This window comes from Littorina saxatilis, unplaced genomic scaffold, assembly GCF_037325665.1.
Source record: "Littorina saxatilis isolate snail1 unplaced genomic scaffold, US_GU_Lsax_2.0 scaffold_1607, whole genome shotgun sequence".
In the NCBI taxonomy this organism is placed as follows: domain Eukaryota; kingdom Metazoa; phylum Mollusca; class Gastropoda; order Littorinimorpha; family Littorinidae; genus Littorina; species Littorina saxatilis.
The window spans coordinates 3,522-23,906 of record NW_027129054.1 but is presented as its reverse complement, the minus strand read 5'-3'; the positions used below and the strand labels follow the sequence as shown (position 1 = coordinate 23,906).

General features: G+C 39.2%; 1 long non-coding RNA gene across 1 annotated transcript; it reads left to right on the top strand.

The window, feature by feature from the left end:
* Nucleotides 1-17,295: 17,295 nt before the first annotated feature.
* LOC138957328 (uncharacterized) lies at nucleotides 17,296-20,028 on the top strand. Its single transcript, XR_011452999.1, has 2 exons — nucleotides 17,296-19,307; nucleotides 19,586-20,028. It is a non-coding gene; the product is annotated as an uncharacterized lncRNA (long non-coding RNA).
* The last annotated feature ends 357 nt before the right edge of the window (nucleotides 20,029-20,385 follow it).

The following is a 20,385-nucleotide window of genomic DNA, read 5'->3' as shown; positions in this document are numbered from 1 at the left end:
GAGAAAATCTCAAAAGACAGGACGCACAACAAATCTTAATTTACATTCAGTTTTGACAGTTTTTGATTATGTGCAAACAATGGCAGGAGAAGCAAAGAAAGAAGGAGAATGAAAGAAACGTGGGCTGACTGGTTGAAAGCAAAACTGGCTATTCCGATGTTCATGCGCGTAGACTACGCGCCGTTGCTAGATCGCTTTATGCATTTCCGCGATTTACCACTGTTGGTTTGCAATCAGTTTTATCATGGGCAAACTTAAACAAATCGAAGAGATGCTCCAGATCGAAGAGTACAGAGAGTACTGGTCAGAAACGCCGCATATTCCTGTCACATCAGAGCTCCAACAGTCCCAGTCTTAGACTTACAGTGCTTGTTTGTGCGCAACAACAGAAGTATCACACTGCGCCTGCACTGTTAGACAAGTGTTTAAATATAGTAACGATCATGCATGTACGGTTTCAAAAATAGTAATGACGTGATTCTAAATATAGTAACGATCATGCATGTACGGTTTCAAAATAGTAATGACGTGATTCTAAATATAGTAACGATCATGCATGTACGGTTTGCTGCGCCTGCCCTGCTTTGGCTGTCTTCTTAATCATCCTGCTTCAACACCCTGCTTCAGCTGTGTTATTGGTTTTGCTTCACTCTGTTTCAACGCTTCGCTTCACTACGCTTCACTACGCTTCACTACGCTTCAATATTTAGGCTGCCTTCGGGCGGCCGCCGAGTGTTAACTTATTCAATTGACTTGTTTATTTTATTCAAGCTTTTGATAAGTGTACTTGGTGGCTGCTTTGAAACTCAACAAAGCCTACTAACTCCCCTTTCACAAACACTTCCCAAACGCAAGCAACGTCCTCTCCCCCGCTGCAGTCAAAACAAAGCTGTCATAGCGGGTTTTCCCGATTGACAAAAATTCTTATTACACACTCAGACTATTTGAAGCCGCGTTTGTTCTCCAGTGCCCAATTGCATAAGAATATTCTGGTGATGAATAAACGCGCTTTGTGTCATTAGCATCTAAAGATTTCTTGTTTACAATAGTTGTGTTGATCTGATGAAGCGCGGAACTGATCTTAGGGTTGTCATGGTGAAACACTCGCTTCTGAAACAGTGCTTCCTTGTAGTTATCATGCGATATGCTCGACTTTACAACCTGTTTGCTTACACCCTTTGCTTTTTTAACCACCCCTTTCTCACTTGCAACACTGTACATCTTTGCACGCAATCCAACATACTCCTTAATTATCTTCCCATTCATTTCATCTTTCATCTTTCCAATAACCTTCTTGTTAACATTTGAGTGCAATGGTGATTCTTTAGGGTAGTCGCAAGTGTCATAAAAAGAATCTTTTCCTTTTACTGCAGGACTTTCAGCTTCTAGATCTTTGTAAATGTCATCCGCTGGAATGTCAAGTAAGAATGAATCTGTGTCTGTGTAAAGTACTCTCGATTTGGGATATCTTGGTTTCAAATAATCATACAAAAACTCAAGCATCAACAGTTTTGACAACTCTAGCACAGTAAAGCCTATGAATACTGGTTTGTCAAGCTTGACTACAAGTTTTTTCATTAAGATACCATACAGCTGTTCATGAAAGTATTTAAAGTCTTGATACTGTGGTTTGGATGTCAGCTTGATGGCCTCATTTTCTCTTGTAACAAGTCTAACATCCTTTCTCTTGTGTGGGTTTTCCATTGTCTTACCAAAGCAACTGTTGTTCATCAGTTTAAAAAAGTCTTTCTCTGATGCATCAGCGGCTTTGGTTCTCAGTTCTGTGTTTTTCATAATGTAAGGTTTCATAAACTGTTCTTGATCAAATAAAATTATACGATGAACAGCCTTCAAAATTAATCCATGTCTAATGTAAAACTGTAACAGTCTGTAGTGACACACATACTTCTTTTTGTGAAACAGATTGGGCACCAGCTTTGGAGGTTCTCTTGGGTTTACTTTTAACCTCTCAGCCGCTAAAGGATAATCATTATGTAGATCATGAAGTGATAGTGGATAGTCTAAGTCAACTTCCAGTATCCATCCCTTTCGACTGTCTGGGCCTGCTTTTAATATTGTCATCACAACACATTGTGAAAATGGTCCTGAATAGATCTTAAAGTTCCGAAGTGGAAGCGTCTGACACATTGCCCAACCATACAAATTGTTTGCATCTAGATACATGATGTAATTAGAAGGTTTCATAGGATCAAAGTCGTCCAAGTATTTGTTGTTGGCTTTGCAGTAATTGTGTGAAGCCATACTGATTCCTCCACGTAGTCCATTTTCAATCATCTGAAGTGTAGGAAGATCTGATAGCAAGTCAATCTTTACTCCTGTAAATCTAAGAAATGCATCCCAGCTCATGCCTGGTGCAGATATGTAATGTGAAGGATCTAGATTGTAGTGCTTCATACATGTTCTTCTGTAATTCTCAAATATATCTGCAAGTAAACAAACATCAGCCAACAAATATTGATCATGATAATCACCCATTGTATTACATCCTAATTTATTCCATGCAGTCTTAGCGTGTTCATAGTCTTCGTCACTTATACCTTTACCCTTCAGCCGTGAGAAGTAAGCATCCTTTGGTGGTAACTCATCTTCATCAAACCTCTCCCACGAATCCATGTATTCATATGGATAGACTCCCTTTCTAACTAAGTCACTGTCAAAGTACTTACATGTGATTGGGAAAGCAGTTAGTGATGAAGATAAAGACTCAAGTGTTCCCATCAGATGTTGAGCAGAATCGTAGAAGTGTAAACTATTCAGAGTAAAGGCCATGTACTTTTCTGAAGACTGCGCAATGCATCTTGCTTTGTATTCATCAGTTACTGCCTGCATGATCAGATGTGAATCATAACCGCGCAAGTTATGGAAGAAGATTGGAAGCTTCCAAGTCTTAGGATCAAACTTTAATTGTAGATTACATTTGCTGTGTGCTGCTCCTCGGAACTGCCCACTTACATGATCATGATCTCTTACTATTGGATTGTCTGTGTTTGGTGTTAGACTTTGTTCGCATATCCAACACTGTGTGGTAGAGTTAAACTGTTCTTGGTCTTCAGGTTTCATAACAATGTCTGAAAGATTCAGTTGTTTGGAGCAGTCATTTCGCACTTGGTTCATTTGCTGTAAGAAGTTCTTTGCTGCATTAGGTCCTCTGTACAATTGCGGTTTAGAATGTTTACCATCTGAACTAACAACAATAAATGCATATGAACAGACTTGATGATTACTTAGAGTTACTGTTTTAGGTAGGTCTTTTGGTAAAGGTCCTTCATATGGCACAATGATAGATTCAAAGTCAGCATAAACAACATAAGGACTTTTCTGTAGTTTGCATACATTCTTAAAATACACTTTGCTGTCTGGCGGTGGTGTTGTTAACTTCACAACCGCATCATCAACGCTCTTACAATGTTGCTTGTGTATAAGTGCTGCATGAATTGATGGAATACGCAAGAGACATCGCCTACAAAAGTCTTGTTTACTATTGTGATTGCTTGTGCTCGCCATCAGTCTACTCATTGTACGAATCAAAGTGTAATGATATTTTACACCATCAGTCATTAGTAACATGTCAACATGGTTAGTATCACAATCACCAATCGTTGGTGAGTTCTTTGATATTCTGACTGGTTTCAGTTCATCTTCCTCATCCCACGTGTAAACATTTACGGTGATGGGTTTGTTTTGCTGTTCAAATTTGTCAATGCTTGTAATGCTGACAGGAAATTCAATACCAGTAAAGTTTAGTTTATTTCTGTATGCATGATAGTTAGACACTCTTTCTGCATTTTTCTTTACACTGTACAGTCTTGCCAGAACACACCACATAAAACATTTGTCATCATCATTCTTTATGTTCAGCACAGCACGTTTTTTGACAAGAGCAGGAGGTAAAGGTATGTAACTTCTACCTCTGATGGGGGCAAATTTACTTAGCTTCAATTCTATTTTTAGAATTTCACCTTCTGACCATCCGGATCCTTTCATCTTTGCATCCTCTGCAGCTTGCTCAAACCGTTTCATCATTTCATCTGCCCAGTTTCCATTCAATTCTGCCATAGAATTAAGTGCTAGTTGTCTGGTTGAAACATGAACTTCTAGCACCTCATCACTGACTGTTTTGTATTTTATTAAACTGACTATCTGCACTTTTACTGGAGGTTCAATCAACAAATTGTTTGGAATTTGTTCAATGGCGTCTTGCACACTGGACTGCACATTTTGAGGATCCGTTACTTGTAATTCAACGGTGTCAAATACTGTCGATAAAGATTCTAATACAGAGTCTTCCATCGCTGTGAGTTTGATTTTATAACTCAAAATAAAAATATAAATTAAAAAAATGAAGTTGCTTAGAATTCTTTCTCAGAGCTTCCATTTTTGTTAACACTATAAAATCTGAAATAAAAAATCATTTAACATTTGTACCACGTGGAACTAATTGTAATTCCTCTTTTACAAAGGCTCTTTGCGGTGCTGGTTCTCTCAAGTAATATATAGGTGGATTTGTCTCTACTACTCTCTTGATTTCATGAATGTCAATACTCCAGATTGGATCCGTTGCACGCTTCCTGCTGTCACCCTCAGCTTCACCGGGTGCATATAAATATCTGACTTTCTGATTGAAAGGTAGTAATGCCACTGGTGTTGTTGACTTTGGAGCAACAGGTATTGTTTTCTGTTTGATTGCATCAACTGGTCTTAACCCTGTAGCTTTAAATACCTCCAGATTCATTGCTCTAAGTACTGATGGTAATCTTTTGACCCATTCAGTGTTACGCAATTTACTTTCTGTGTCCAAAAATTCCTGATGGTACTGATATGAAAACAGTTTTTCTGCCAACTGTTTGTTAAAGCTCTCAACAATAGCCTGTGACCTGTGGTTTCCTGGAATACCTCTCTTCACTGTAACATGATGTTTTAACAGAAGCTGGTTGACAGCTCCTTTAAACTCCTTACCATCATCGCACTGAATCATTCTGGGATACTTTAGTGGTCCACGTCTGTAAATTTCTTGCAGGGCAACAGCTGTAGCTATAGCACTTTTCTCTGTCAACGGTTCAGCATCTTTGTATCTTGTTGCAACATCAACTACAGTCAGTGCATACTTATATTTCTTCCTTCTGACTGTGTCATGCGGTAAATAGAGCAGGTCTATTTGATGAGTGTCATTCGGTTTAATGTTAACAAAGTGTGGTCGTGTAATTTTTCTTGGTGCAGGTAAATAGATCTGCCAAACTGCCTGCTTTGACAACCATTTCTTTGCTATATCTTGAGAAACACCTGCTGCGTCACTGAGCTTGTCAATAGCAGTTCTTCCTTTCCAGTATCCTTTTGGGGAATAATATATTTTAGATAACAAAGCATCACTCATGGTTTTTTAAATGACAGAATATTAAGATTTGACAGCACGCGCAATAAAGTAAACAACAGCCATACCAATAACAATGAAAACAATCTCCCCCATTTTCTGCTCTTCTGAAGGCTGATAAAAGTCACCCAGTTTTGGAGGAGCACTTGTCTTCATTTTCTTTCCAGTTACAAGATAGTATTCTTGAATGGCTGCATCAACATTGGCAAAGGTTTTGTTTGCATGTCCTTGCTGCCTGAGTTTATCATTCATAAAGTCTAACTGCGCAATTCGTTTCTTCTCGTATTCATCCTGTGCTTTCGCCAGTTGTTCCATGGCTTTGTTGTGCCTTTCCCTCTCTTCACCATTTTGCAGTTTAGAAAACAAATAGTTGCTGCCAGAAAATGCAAGCGCATTTACAATCGCACCTCCCACCATCATAACCAAGCTAGCCATTTTATTGTCTTACATGTTTATATTTTCTGGAATAATTCCTTGCTTCACCAGGAAGTCTTTTGTTGCAAAGGAAGCTGTCACAACACCAATTAGTTTAGCACCGTCTTCGAAGTCTAACTTTCCCAAGTCGGCTGGTTTCATTCTGAGGAGACTTTTACCCAGCATTGTGTAACCTACACTCAAGCCTCCAATCACTGCAGCGTGATAAACAAGATTAACTATTGTCTTTTCAGAACTCATTTTTATGTTATCAAAATTAAAATATTAAAATTATTCCATATGAAATGAATCCACTGCAGGTACTACTGTGGGCTTTTTTTATTGTTTGTACTGCTTTGTTTGTTGGTTTTGGTGTTTCTGATTTTGGTGTTTCTGATTTTGGTGTTTCTGACACTTTATATTTGCCTTGCCAAAGTTTGTAAAGCAAGTATCCACCTCCTCCAACAACAGCTGCTACAGCTACTTTTCTGTATGATAGAAATGAAGATTTTAATTCTTGATCAGTTTGTGTGACCTTAGTCACTTCAGGAATGTTTGGTGTCTGCTCAACCTCAGACATAATGTTCTGCTTTGCCTTTTGATTTAACTTTTTTTGTCTGTTCCATTCGGCTAGTTTTTTTCCTGCTTCTACTCTACCAGGTTTCTTTGTCACTGTGTTCACTTCTGGTATTTTCGTCTGCTCCACTGTCTGCTTCAACTGATCTGTCATCTTTTTTATTCTGAAAATTAATGTGTTTGAAAGTAATTAATCCAGCAACAAATGGTACTAATAAAGCACCAAATCGATAATACAGGCCACAGGCAAGAGATTCGAGGGACTTGGAAACAACAGGGTCATGAGTTAGATCATGTGTTAAGTCTTCCTCCGAGTCGAGAGGTGTAAAATGTCCAAAAATCTTTGTGTACAAACCTATAACAGTCTGTCCAATACTTCTAACCATCTTAGAACCAAGCACTGATTCATACCGTCCATGATACTTTTCTATATCTTCTGAGGAAAGATGTTGTACTTCTTCCACAGTTAACTGCTGCCCAAGGTAGTGTTTTGTTTTTCCACAAACAGCAAGTGAATACAATCTTTCTTTTTTATCAGGTATAGTCCTACTGTCACAGATTTCAATATCTGTAGCAGTCTGCATCAGCAATTCATCACAGTTCATTTTATTTTGATGCAGAATAAAATAAAAATCTAGTAATTAAACTTGAGTAAGAACTTAGGTAGGAACTTAACAAGAACTTAGGTAGGAACTTAACAAGAACTTAGGTAGGAACTTAACAAGAACTTGAGTAAGAACTTGTGTAAGAACTTAGTAAGAACTTGGGTAAGAACTTGACAAGAACTTGACAAGAACTTGAGTAAGAACTTGACAAGAACTTGACAAGAACTTAGCAAGGATTTCTACAAACATACATACTGAACTGGTTGATCAGTTTTTAAAACCAGTTTCGAGTGCTTAGAAGATTTCAGATTATTCTTTATTCTTTCTCTCTCCTGTTTGTTTTCAATGACATCATTTTCTCGAAGACACTCTTCAAAACTGTCACGGTCCTTTGAATAGAACAATGTTATTGTTTTGAGTTGCTCTCTAAAGTCTTTCAGAACTGCATTGTATTTTTGTGTTAATATCCAAACTGATATTAATGCATGTCGTCCACTGAATGCAAGCTTTGCTAGTGCACTTTTCTTTCTAACAATGTCACGTTCTGCTGCACAGTCATCAATAATAAACAGTGTTGGTGTGTTCTGAAAAAGATCGAAATAATGCTCCAAGCAAACATTTAGACGATCAGAAGGATTTACAATAAATATATTTTGATCAGACCATATGAATTTTCTCTCCTTGTATGTTCTGTTATGCTTTATGGTTGGACAGAATATGACTATGTGTTCAAAGTGATTTATGTAAACAGTCTGTAATAAATCCAAAACATATCTTGTTTTGCCGCAACCTGTTGCCCCACAAATCAAAGAACAGTGTGGATCTTTTGGAAGAAAATCTAGATACTTCATTTTAACACGTTCAATAAACAATATCCTGTAATCTGCTTTCAGAGATGTTTAACTGCGCATCTGACACAACAAACACGTAGATCTTAACTGATTTACTACTACTCCCTACTTCCTTTTCAATTTGTATTGTGATTCCTTCTGATCCGTTTTCAATTCGCCTTCCACTTCCATGCAGTTTGTTGTCGTCAGTTGTTCTGAGATCCAGCCATAACGCATATTTATTTGTCAAGAAATCTTCTACGCCAACACCGTGTAAATGCAGATCTTTAGCCACAAGATCAGATGTTGGGTCTTTCAATCTTCCTCCAGTAAAGTACTTTCTTGCTTCATCATAGTGTTGGTATGGCAGCATGCCAGATGCAAATATTTGGTTTGGCTGCCCTTCAATTGTGCAATATACTCTATTGATTAGTGGATTGTAAAACTTTTCTATTTGCCTTTCATATGAATCTTTTGGTTCCTCAAACAACATAAGTATTCCCTTCATTGACCTAGCTGGTGTATTCAAGTTAATGTTCCAGATTGGATCAGCCTGGCTTTTTGAAAGTGTACTGTGATTCAACACTCTTTCATAATAGATAGGCAGCTTAGAACTGTACTGATTTTCTATAAGTCTAGCCAGTTCAGGATGGTTTACAACATCAAACTCTAAAGAAATTCCAGACACCTTATACTTTGCTTCCGGGTCTTGTGAAAGCATAACACGATCATAACTATTGAAAGTCAGGTCGTATGACAGCCTGTCACGCAATGCTCCTTGATAGAAGGGAGGATGTGAATTTATGAGTTCAAAGTCAAGTGGAATACAAAATTTGTTTCCAAAAGCAACATTGACAGCGTTATCTTTTTTGTTGTCAGCTTTATCTCCGGCTCCTATTCTAACTTTTATCCCATTGTCTGACTGAATCCCTTGAAACACTCTGTTTTTCTTTTCATTGTCAGTTAACCAATTATCTGCATAAACTAAAAATACATCTGCATTATTCAATGACATCACTTCCCGCCCTTCCAGTTTGACAGTAATCTTCCTCACAATTGCTCTTCCTACATTATAAGCCAAAGTCCTATTTTCATCTGAGCCAGATTCTAATTCTAATTTGAATGATAGTCTTACAGTGCCTGGTACAATAACATCGTTCTTACCTAGATTAGGAAACCTAACAGTAAGTATTTCATTCTGATCAATAGTAGAAGGATTATTTGTGACTATAACTGTTTGCCTTATTCCTTTTACCCCGAGAGGTTCTTTCAGCCTTCTGTAAGGATCAAGAACAGAACCGAACGATTGTGCCATCTTTTTTTATTTTCAAAATAAAAAATAAGTTACAAATGGCAGAAGGTGGATTTGAAGATTTATTTGAGCCAGCGGACGACATGAGCGAAGCAATCCCTTTGGTTCCCTACCATCATTCACTGCATTATGAGGTGGCACGACATGAACTTCTGGAAGGTAAAGTTAGAGATTTCTACAAAAGTTTAGGAGAAGAACCTGATGTTTTAGATCCAAACCAGTTCAAAATGGAAGCAAATCATTTATATACAACTAGCGATAAAGGAGAAAAAGTCCAACTTACATATAAATCTAATCCTGCTAAGTTTCTATCAAAAGTTTCACTAAAACAAAAACTTACTGCTAATCGACTTAGGCAATTAGATATTGTGCCTAGCACACGGTCATCATCTTCCCATGTTGTTTCCTTACTTCAACAAGCAGAACTAGGACTACCAACTGCTACTCAAATAGAATCTGTTCCATTGCAAGATCTTAATAAACTTGCAGAAGAGGCTGATCAACTTATACAAGAGATAGAGACTTCTTTTTCTGAGGAAACTTCACTGAAGACTCCACATGAACTATTACCTATGAGAGAAATAGAAGCCCTTAATCAATCACTACAAACCATCAGAGGTGAAATAGCAAATAATCTGTCAAAACTAGGTCAGCTGGATGAAGATATAAACAAAGAGAAACAAAAACTTGCTGATGCTGATGATTTGAACCTAGAACAAGAAGTAAAAAACAGAATTTCTAAGCGTTTAAAAGATTTGCAGGAGGAGAAAGCCATAAGGTTAGAAGTTCTAAGTAACAATAGAGAACAACTGAGAACACAGGTCAGCAGAATAAAAAATACAATTCAAAGAATCCTTTACGAAGACACAACTCTTGCTGAAAGAATTAGAACGCTTTTCAGAGAGCAGGGAATCACAATAGCTAGTATACTAACTGCGTTAGGATTTGCAATAAGCACATTAGTGTTAACACTCACAGGTGGCACTGTCACACCTCCACCTCCACCTTCACCTTCATCTCCATCTGATCCGGGATGGGTAAAGAAACAACTCAAACACATTGCAGAACTATTAAAGAAACTAGCAGCAAAAGCTTTGGATGCACTTCCAGGAATCATTGGTTCAATTGTTAGCTGGCTGTTATCTTTTGCAGGTAAAGTTGTTGGTTTCATGGCTGAACATCTCTGGACTCTAATAGTTTTAATTGCAGGTGTTCTGCTAACGAGAATAAAGCAAAAGTAAGCCTACACCCACTCCACCAATTACTAGAGCAGTCTTCTGCGATTCATGATCATCACTAATACTAACAGCTTGATCATCACTAGTGACAGAATGATCTTCACCTGCAGCGTGATCTTCACTTGTCACGCTTTGTTTCTGTTCATTGTGATATGGCTGTAACATCGTTCTGATTTCTGAATTCAGTTCTTCACCCTTTCCAAGCGGCTGGGTGTCACTAGCAATAATGATTTCATTGTTATAATTTGTTATTGTTCCAATCTGCAGCTGGAGATCAGAAGGTAACATGTAAAGGCCGTTACCAACAGCAAAGTCAACTTTTGATCTTGCATAACGGAGAGAGTCTTGATACCTTTTGATGCTGGAAGGCAGATCAACTGCAGAGTTTATGACATCTTCTAAATTTGATAACAACTGTTTCTGTGCACCAAACCCTGTGCTTGTTCTCATTATGTTTGATCGTGTCTGTGCCTGCGAGCCTAGCAAGCACCACGCATATGTTCGGATAGATTCATTGATCCTTTCAACACCTGATCCAGTGAAACCTTTGCCGGTGTCTAATATAAAAGTAGTCCATGCATTGTGGTGCTGTTGTTCTATTGATCCTAACTGTACCTGCACATTTGAAGAAAAAGATGTATGACCTGGCCAGTAATCAAAATTATACCTCCTGTGGACACCCCATAAATATAGTGTTCCCATGCCATGGTTTTTGTCTTGCTTTTGCCTAAAGTCGGTCTTAAAATCTATATTGAATTCATTGCAGAGACGCTCATACACTTTCATGTTTATCCTATTGTTGAATGGGTTCCAGCTCTTTTCATGCGGCATTGGTGCCTGAAGTTCAGACAAGATTCTCCTGCACTGATAGTAAACGTGAAATGTGTACACACACTTTGTCAGTAAGTTTGAATTATTCATGTGGTCTGCATAGGACACTCCACATCCCGTGGTTGCACAGAATATTGCAAAGTTTAACTGATTCTGATAGAACTGAATTGGGTGAGAGTTCCACATCTTTGGAACACTATCATTTTTGATTGGGGGATTTAGGTAAGAATGGAATGGGTCAGGCACTTTAACGCGAATGGATTCTGTTTCTGTTACAGCAAAGTCCAACTCATGGAAAGAAATAGTCTTTGGATTGTAATATGGTCCAGTTTTGTATTTAACATCTTTGTTGAATTTATACTGACTCATTTTTGTTGTTGAATAAAAAATGTTTATCACACTAACAAATGTGAAGACTAGTGTGCCAGTTAAACTTGCAAACCCTATCAACAATCAAAATGGAGGAATGAAAGTTGCACTGCATGAAATTATGTACAAGGTTACTTGGTATAATATCAGTAAAAAAAAGGCTAACAACTGGGTTAGAATTAATGGTAAAACACATTCTGTAGAAGATGGTTACTATGACTTCTGCACTTTAGAGAAAGAATTGTTTGCTCCAGTAGGTATTACAGCGAGTTTAAATCATGCAAGTCTCATTGCTACTCTTACTATGCCCAAAACTAGAGAAGTAAACGTTGAGTTTCCAACCAAACTCCTTGATATGCTTGGAATTACAAATTTATACAAGGGAACACGTCCCATTGACATGGATGTTAACAGTGTACTGTTTGTTCACATGAGAGAGCTTAACACATCCTATAATCTGTTTAATGATCAGCGTTCTGATCTGCTTAGGATTCTTCCACCGAGTGATGCCTCTTTTTGTAAAATGCACGTGCCAACATTTAAGACACTTCAGTTCAAGGACTTGGAGGAAGGGTGTCATGAATTCCTACACATTGATCTGAAAAATCAAAGTGGACAACCAGTTGATTGTTTGTTTAACATTACATTGGAAATAGTTCCATAAAATATTGAGTATTAAAATGTCGAGTGGACCTACAATAGCTTATCCTGTTGCATGTTCAACTATAGAGTTGAAAGATTTAGCAGACGCTATCGACTTTGAGAGCAATGCTGAAGTTGGTGCAGTGTATGCATTCGAGTTTACAGACACTGGTCATTACAAGAGAAAGGAAATCGACGATGAAAAGAAACCAAGATTTCTCAAACTAGGCCAAATCCGTGATGTTAATGTACCTGATCCAATTGTCGATGACATATACTACATGTGGAAACATCAGAATAAAAAATGGGTACTTAGTCCTGTTATAAAAAAGATTGACTGGGAAATGAAGTTTGAATTTGTGAGTCCATACACTCTTGTTGGAAAAGACGACACATTCCGTAAGTCAATCAATGCTAAACCACTAATTGTTAGCCTTGTTCCTGCGATTAACAGCAGGGGAGAAGTTGCAGTTAAACCTTTCCATAAGAACAACTATCTCATTCACAGAAAACAAAGTGTTGAAAAGGACGCTGACACCATTGTCGATTTTATACCCAAGCTTCCAATAGGGCAGAATGCAACTATGATATTTGATATAGTTGTCAGGAAAAGGGAAGAAACCACAAACACTGTTCTAATGAGAGGAATAAATCTCAACTGGAGACCATTAAATGTTGAAGAAGTCAGAGTATTTATTGCTGTTCAAAAGGATTCTAACACAATAAAAAAACAGACGTCAAACCAAAATGTTGTTGTTAACGCAGATATAAATAATTTAACAGAAATAAGAAGTATTAATCTTACTTATCTTGATTTGATTGCTTTCTACTATACAGATAAGGTGTTAAGCAATGAACAGCTTCAAAGCTTAGCAGAAACACTGGCCAGTGAGAATTAAGATAAATATTTTATATTTTGCATTAAAAAGATGACTAGCAGTGTGAAGCTTTATCCTAATATTGATGAAAGTGCAGCAGAAAGTCAACAATTCAGACTGGCACACATTAGTAATATACAAAAACAACTAGAAGATGAATTAGAAAAATATTCTCGCGCTAGACGTAAGTACTCAACAACTTACAACAGCCTTTCTAATGCCAGCACTGGTTCTACTATCCTTGCATCAGCTGCAGGTGTAACGGGAACAATTCTGTTAGCTACCGGAGTAGGGACTCCAGTTTCTCTAATCCTAGGTGGTGTGGCAGCAGCAGTTGGTGGTTTATCATTTATAGCATCAGCTATAATGAAAAAAATTGTGAAAAAGCTTGAAAAACACGAATCCATTTCCACTCTTGCATCATCAAAATTGTCTAGCCTAAAACTGTCTATCAGTAAAGCACTTGAAGATTCAAAAGTTTCTGACGAAGAATTCAAACAGATACAAACAGACTTTGATGACTACAAAAGTAAGAAAGCAAGTATTCAAACAAAAACACGAGCTGAATATAACAAGCCAATCGATATAGAAGATCTGAAAAAGCAGTTTTTAAAAAAGGGGATTCAAATAGGACGGGAAGAAAAAGTAAAAATAGAATCACTTGTAAAGAGTTAACTATTCGTTTAGACAGTCACATTGCATGTATCAGATATAATTCTAACAGTGAAAGAACATATGAAGTAAAGTTTGTAAATGAGAGAGCGTATTGAGCTTAAGAATGTTGTATAAGAGAAAGGGAGAATGTACGTTCTGGGTTACTGATTCCGACAGACCCGGCATTGGTTCAAAACAACCTTACTTTACTGTATTTTTTTGTATGGATTTATGCAGTATTTTTCTGATTTTGTCGCATGTTTCATTTTAGTAAAAGTTTAGTCCAGAAGCCTATTTTGCGTTAATATTTAGGGTCTGTCGGAATCGGTGAGCCAGAACGTACATTCTCCCTTTCTCTACTACGTTGCAAGCCCCTTGAGCAAATTTTTGATTAGTGCTTTTGTGAACAAGAAACAATTGACAAGTGGCTCTATCCCATCTCCCCCCTTTCCCCGTCGCGACTTAACCTTCGTGGTTGAACACGACGTTAAACACCAAATAAAGAAAGACCCCTCTCCCTCCCCGCTCTCCCTCTCTCCTCATCCCTCCTAGACTGTTATCTACCTCCCACGACTGATAGCCTTGCGTGCAAATCCCTGAGCGAAGCTCAATCTCGATTTAGGACTAATTTGTTTCGGATTAGTCGTCCCCAGTGAAGACTTCATTCTTGTGAGGCGCTTCTTTTCAATTAGTGATGTGAGCGTGCTAGTGTGGGCTGGGGCCTTACCACTGAGTCGGGCCTTACTGACATGTTTCATTTATAGACAACATTTGCTGACTAGCCAGATTGTATTTTAAGGCTGGCGGAAAGCTTTGTGTGTGTGTGTGTGGAACGTAGGGTGTGGGTGGAAAAGAATTAGTCTCTGGAGTGTTTAACGCATGCTTTCAGTGGTGGTTGTGGTGGTGGTGGTGGTGGTGGTGGTATATGTGGTGTGTGTGTGTGTGTGTGTGTGTGTGTGTGTGTGTGTGTGTGTGTGTGTGTGTGTGTGTGTGTGTGTGAATTAAGCACGTATACAGGCGTGTGTGTCCCTGCGCGTGTGTGTGCTTACGATGTCTGCGCTTGCATTGTCATTCGAGTTAATCCACTTTTTGTTTTCTAGTCCTATTTTTTCAACCATGTCATTCATTCTAAACACCTAAGGGGATGCGTGTCGTATTTGTCGTGTCTCTTCTGGTAGCTCCAGACAGTAATTTCTTTCGAGTTGCACTTTTTTTTCAGAGAAGTGAACAGAAATAAACCAGAATGCTTTGCAACATGACGTGGGACACATTTAAACACAAACTGAACGCTTCGTGAAATGGCAGTTACCCGATGGCGTTTTAGCCAGACATTTTTTTCTACAACAATTCCGTTTAAGCGGAGTTTTTTTTCAAGCTTTGTTCAAGGCGTTTTTTTGTTTTTTTTAAGAAAAGCCCTATTAACTATGACTGCGGCGCACAAGACTGACTTCAACAATGTGATTGTGGTGCGTCATAGTTTTCAGAAAAAGGGATTCTTAAACACGACTGTGACGGATAAGAGCTTAGATAGATTCCAAAGTCAGGTGTCCCACATATGAGCCTATTGTGTTGGAGCTTTTACGAATATGGACTCTACGGCATGGCTTTTGTATGTCAGACAAAATGACCAAGCAAGTTTGAAAACTAATTCCGAAGAAGTGCAAGCAAGCAGAATGATGGCTAAATGTATCTTCGAATATTAAAAAAAAACCACACACTAGTTTTCCAAAAGTGCTGCGAAAATGAGGGAAGTTTGTCATAAGTGGGACAACTTTCAACTGTATTTTTGTCGGAGTGAAGACTCTTGAAAGGGGTATCAAATCGGCCAAGTTACAAATCCAAACATCCCCCCCTCCCCCAAAAAAACACACACAAAACACAAAACAACAGCAACAACAATAACAAACCCCCAAAAACCACCCACAAAACAAATAAACTACTCAGACGGATTCAGATTTCCTCCGGTTGCCCGACCTCTCTCCACAAGCAAACATCGTTAAAAATTGGTTTCAGGATGTGAAATGGAACGTACGGCACTTTAAAATGTGTGTGGGTGAATGCGCGCGGAATTTATTTCAGTTTCTTGGATGAAAGTACATTATGTGTCCTTCGTTAGAGACCCTTGGGATGCGTGCCTAAGCTCACGTGTCTCCAGTCGGATACCGTCACTTCAGACAAGTTGAACTCAATATCATTTGCCCGTGTCAAAATGGAGGTGTCTGTGTCTTCCAGCAAAAGCACTCAAGTGTGTGTGTGTGTGTGTGTGTGTGTGTGTGTGTGTGTGTTGTGTGTGTATTGTGTGTGTGTGTGTGTGGTGTTGTGTTGTGTGTGTGCGTGTGTGTGCGTGTGTGTGTGTGTGTGTGTCTGTGTGTGTGCCTGTGTGTTTTGTGTGTGTGTGTGTGTGTGTGTTTGTGTGTGTGTGTGTGTGTGTGTCCCAGGGGGTGGGGGGGGGGGGGGGGTGCAGAGAGACGGAGAGAGGAATAGCTCAAGTTCCTGATCCAACTCACTATTTTTAATGCCACGGTCACACCACCGCTTTAAATGCCATCCTCTCGAACAAGTTCATCAAATGCAAAGCTCTAGCAACAAAAAAGCCAAGTGCGAAAAATGAACAATACGCACATGACCTTAGCTCTCTATCGTCCGAAGAAGAGCGTTAAATGACGCTAAACTAGGCCATTTTCTCGAATAAAAACGTGACCAAATTCGTAGCCTCAGGGGAACGAAAAATAATTTCGAAGCTGGAGCACGGATAGAATTGTGCCGAGAAGGCGCGCACGTGAGGTGACAGGAGGAGATGCAAATACATTGGAATCCCCTATTTGTGACCCTCCACCACGGAATGAGTCGCATGTCACCTTTGCATGATTTTCATATTTTTACATTTTTCTAAAGAGTTTTTTTTTTTAGCTCTATCCAGTGGTGAAAACCGTTGTAGAAAAGAGCGAAAACTTGTTTGAGTTATAAGCCTGTGACTAAGGTGACCCTCACACTGTTACCAGACACTCCCCGGATTTTTATTCAGCCTAGCGCAGAGCCGCGCGAGGTGACATGCGACTCATTTCGTGGTGGAGGGTCACATTTGAAGGCCTCATTAAATCCGGGAATAGAGGGGTCGTAAAATGGAGGGAGTCCTAAAATGGAGGTAAATTAGTACAATTTTAGAACACTGTCTTAATTAAGCTCTCTATGTCAATCGTTCGCCTTGTAGTTATGTCCCTTGACCATGAAGTTATGTCCCTTGATCTTTGTTCCGTGTAGGTGTTTGTTTCTGGTGGGTACATTTCCATTTTCATCTTGCTCATAAAAATAAAGTTTACGGAATCAAGATAATTTCAATGTCAAAATTATCGCTTTCCATGAACATTATTTCAGCCTCAGCACACTGGGAAGGATCGATCCGTATGTAAAGTTAGATACCTCGCAACGACTTTCTTTTAATGTGGGAAACTGTTCTTGAACTTTACCGGTGAATCTGCAGGAGGTTTTACTAGCAGATTGTTACGAAGCGGTTTACTCGTATTTTTGGCCTAATGTATATTGTTGTAAATAGAATAGACTATAGCGATGGTCAGACATTGGAAAGGGCTATAGGCTGCATACCGTCGCGTTGACCGCAGTTGAACCTTTGTGTAACTGACAAGGTTTTTCACGTGCAAGTAATGCAGGCGACAGCTCACTGGCAATGTCATAGCAAGAACGACTTTGTAAAATCAGTCGCCGTCAAGGAGCCAAGCTCGACTCATGTTTTTCGTAACACTTTAGCAGACGGGCTCCTGTTTTAGGTATCTGACTGAAGAAGGATGAAGACTGACGAACTTTCCCTATCAGCTTACATGATATCTTCCATTTTCATATTCATGCCAGGCCGGCGACTGTACTAAATGTTGGCTTTACACTCTTTTGAGGTATGTTTGAAACCGGTTATATTTTCATGTCATGTTGTCGTATGTGAAGAGTGACTGTTTCTGTGTTTAACGTTATTGTGTAGGCCTAAGCTATTGTGCTACACTGCTTAAACATGTGAGGGTTTTACGTAACGTTTTCTTGGCTTTAGAAAACAGGAATTAACGTGTAAATAATTATATTGGCTCATGCAGCTTAATATGTTGGACGAGTGAGTATTTTTATTGTGCGAGTGAAAGAAACTAAAGACAAGTTGATTTATGGACTATAAACTTTACAGTGTTCCAACTGGAGGGTTTTCATCGCCGGAGGCTGAACTGAACCAGTCAACTGCGGCTTGGTGTACATGACCATGGCATGGAGAGCTGGCAGGGTTCTACAGTTAGCCGCCGAGACGAACTGGAAGGATCAAGGACTACGTCAAGCAATGGTTGCGGTGTCGTGAGGACTGGTGCACCCTTGTCAGTCGTCTGAAGGACTTACAGCCATACCAACATCTTGAAAGCCGAAAGATGGCAGTAGGGTAACGTACAGTAGAATACCTATTCGTCTTACCTGTTAAGCTGCTTTGTTTGAGCCAAAAGGTGTCTGCGTCTTGGACTGTAGAGTTTCTTGCGGTGTTGTCGGCCTAGAGTACTGGTCGAAGCCCGGAAATGATTTTGTGATGTAAAAAGCTTTGTAAACTAATAATAATTAGTCTTGGCAGTGTCAAGATCCATTTAACACCAGGTTTTTGCGTGTGTGAGTGCGTGTGCGCTTGTGCCTTGTAAGCTACGGTAGCGGACAACTATTCAGATTACATTCAAGTCTGTAAACAAATACTAAATTTATAGAGTTGTGTAGAGGCATTTATGATTGTCTAAAAACCGGGCTATACCACTCCATAACATCTGGCGCCCAATAAGGGACCATAACATCTGGCGCCCAATAGTGTTTGTTTGTTTGACCCTTTAGCAGTATTGTTTCTATCTCAAGGCACGTGCGCTTACACGGGTGTGAATGATTGTTTTGTTTGTCCTGTTTGTCCAGTAACATTTTCAGATTTGATTTGATTTTTGATTTGATGTGTTGACTGGTATAGTCTTGCAAGACCAAGGTCTTACTCGAGTTTCGTTCATGATATTTTTTTTTTTAAACAGCTTCTGAACATGCCCTGTATATAATTCTTTTGACTTTTTGGATAATCTCTGATCGAGATTCAGAAAATTTCATCGTTTTTTCAACAATTCATTTTCTTTTGAGGAAAGGGGGTGATGTTACGAAGCGGTTTACTCGTATTTTTGGCCTAATGTATATTGTTGTAAATAGAATAGACTATAGCGATGGTCAGACATTGGAAAGGGCTATAGGCTGCATACCGTCGCGTTGACCGCAGTTGAACCTTTGTGTAACTGACAAGGTTTTTCACGTGCAAGTAATGCAGGCGACAGCTCACTGGCAATGTCATAGCAAGAACGACTTTGTAAAATCAGTCGCCGTCAAGGAGCCAAGCTCGACTCATGTTTTTCGTAACACTTTAGCAGACGGGCTCCTGTTTTAGGTATCTGACTGAAGAAGGATGAAGACTGACGAACTTTCCCTATCAGCTTACATGATATCTTCCATTTTCATATTCATGCCAGGCCGGCGACTGTACTAAATGTTGGCTTTACACTCTTTTGAGGTATGTTTGAAACCGGTTATATTTTCATGTCATGTTGTCGTATGTGAAGAGTGACTGTTTCTGTGTTTAACGTTATTGTGTAGGCCTAAGCTATTGTGCTACACTGCTTAAACATGTGAGGGTTTTACGTAACGTTTTCTTGGCTTTAGAAAACAGGAATTAACGTGTAAATAATTATATTGGCTCATGCAGCTTAATATGTTGGACGAGTGAGTATTTTTATTGTGCGAGTGAAAGAAACTAAAGACAAGTTGATTTATGGACTATAAACTTTACAGTGTTCCAACTGGAGGGTTTTCATCGCCGGAGGCTGAACTGAACCAGTCAACTGCGGCTTGGTGTACATGACCATGGCATGGAGAGCTGGCAGGGTTCTACAGTTAGCCGCCGAGACGAACTGGAAGGATCAAGGACTACGTCAAGCAATGGTTGCGGTGTCGTGAGGACTGGTGCACCCTTGTCAGTCGTCTGAAGGACTTACAGCCATACCAACATCTTGAAAGCCGAAAGATGGCAGTAGGGTAACGTACAGTAGAATACCTATTCGTCTTACCTGTTAAGCTGCTTTGTTTGAGCCAAAAGGTGTCTGCGTCTTGGACTGTAGAGTTTCTTGCGGTGTTGTCGGCCTAGAGTACTGGTCGAAGCCCGGAAATGATTTTGTGATGTAAAAAGCTTTGTAAACTAATAATAATTAGTCTTGGCAGTGTCAAGATCCATTTAACACCAGGTTTTTGCGTGTGTGAGTGCGTGTGCGCTTGTGCCTTGTAAGCTACGGTAGCGGACAACTATTCAGATTACATTCAAGTCTGTAAACAAATACTAAATTTATAGAGTTGTGTAGAGGCATTTATGATTGTCTAAAAACCGGGCTATACCACTCCATAACACAGATCTACAGAGCTAATCCCTAATGGACACCAGTTCGTGGGACAGAAGCACCATCTAATCTGCAGGAGGTATGTAGTACAAAAACAAAAACAACAAGAAGAGCAAACGCTCGATCGAGTCACTTTCGCAGTTCTGAATATTATATGAGGCATCAGATGGACAGGAAGAAATTGCTATTCACAACACAATG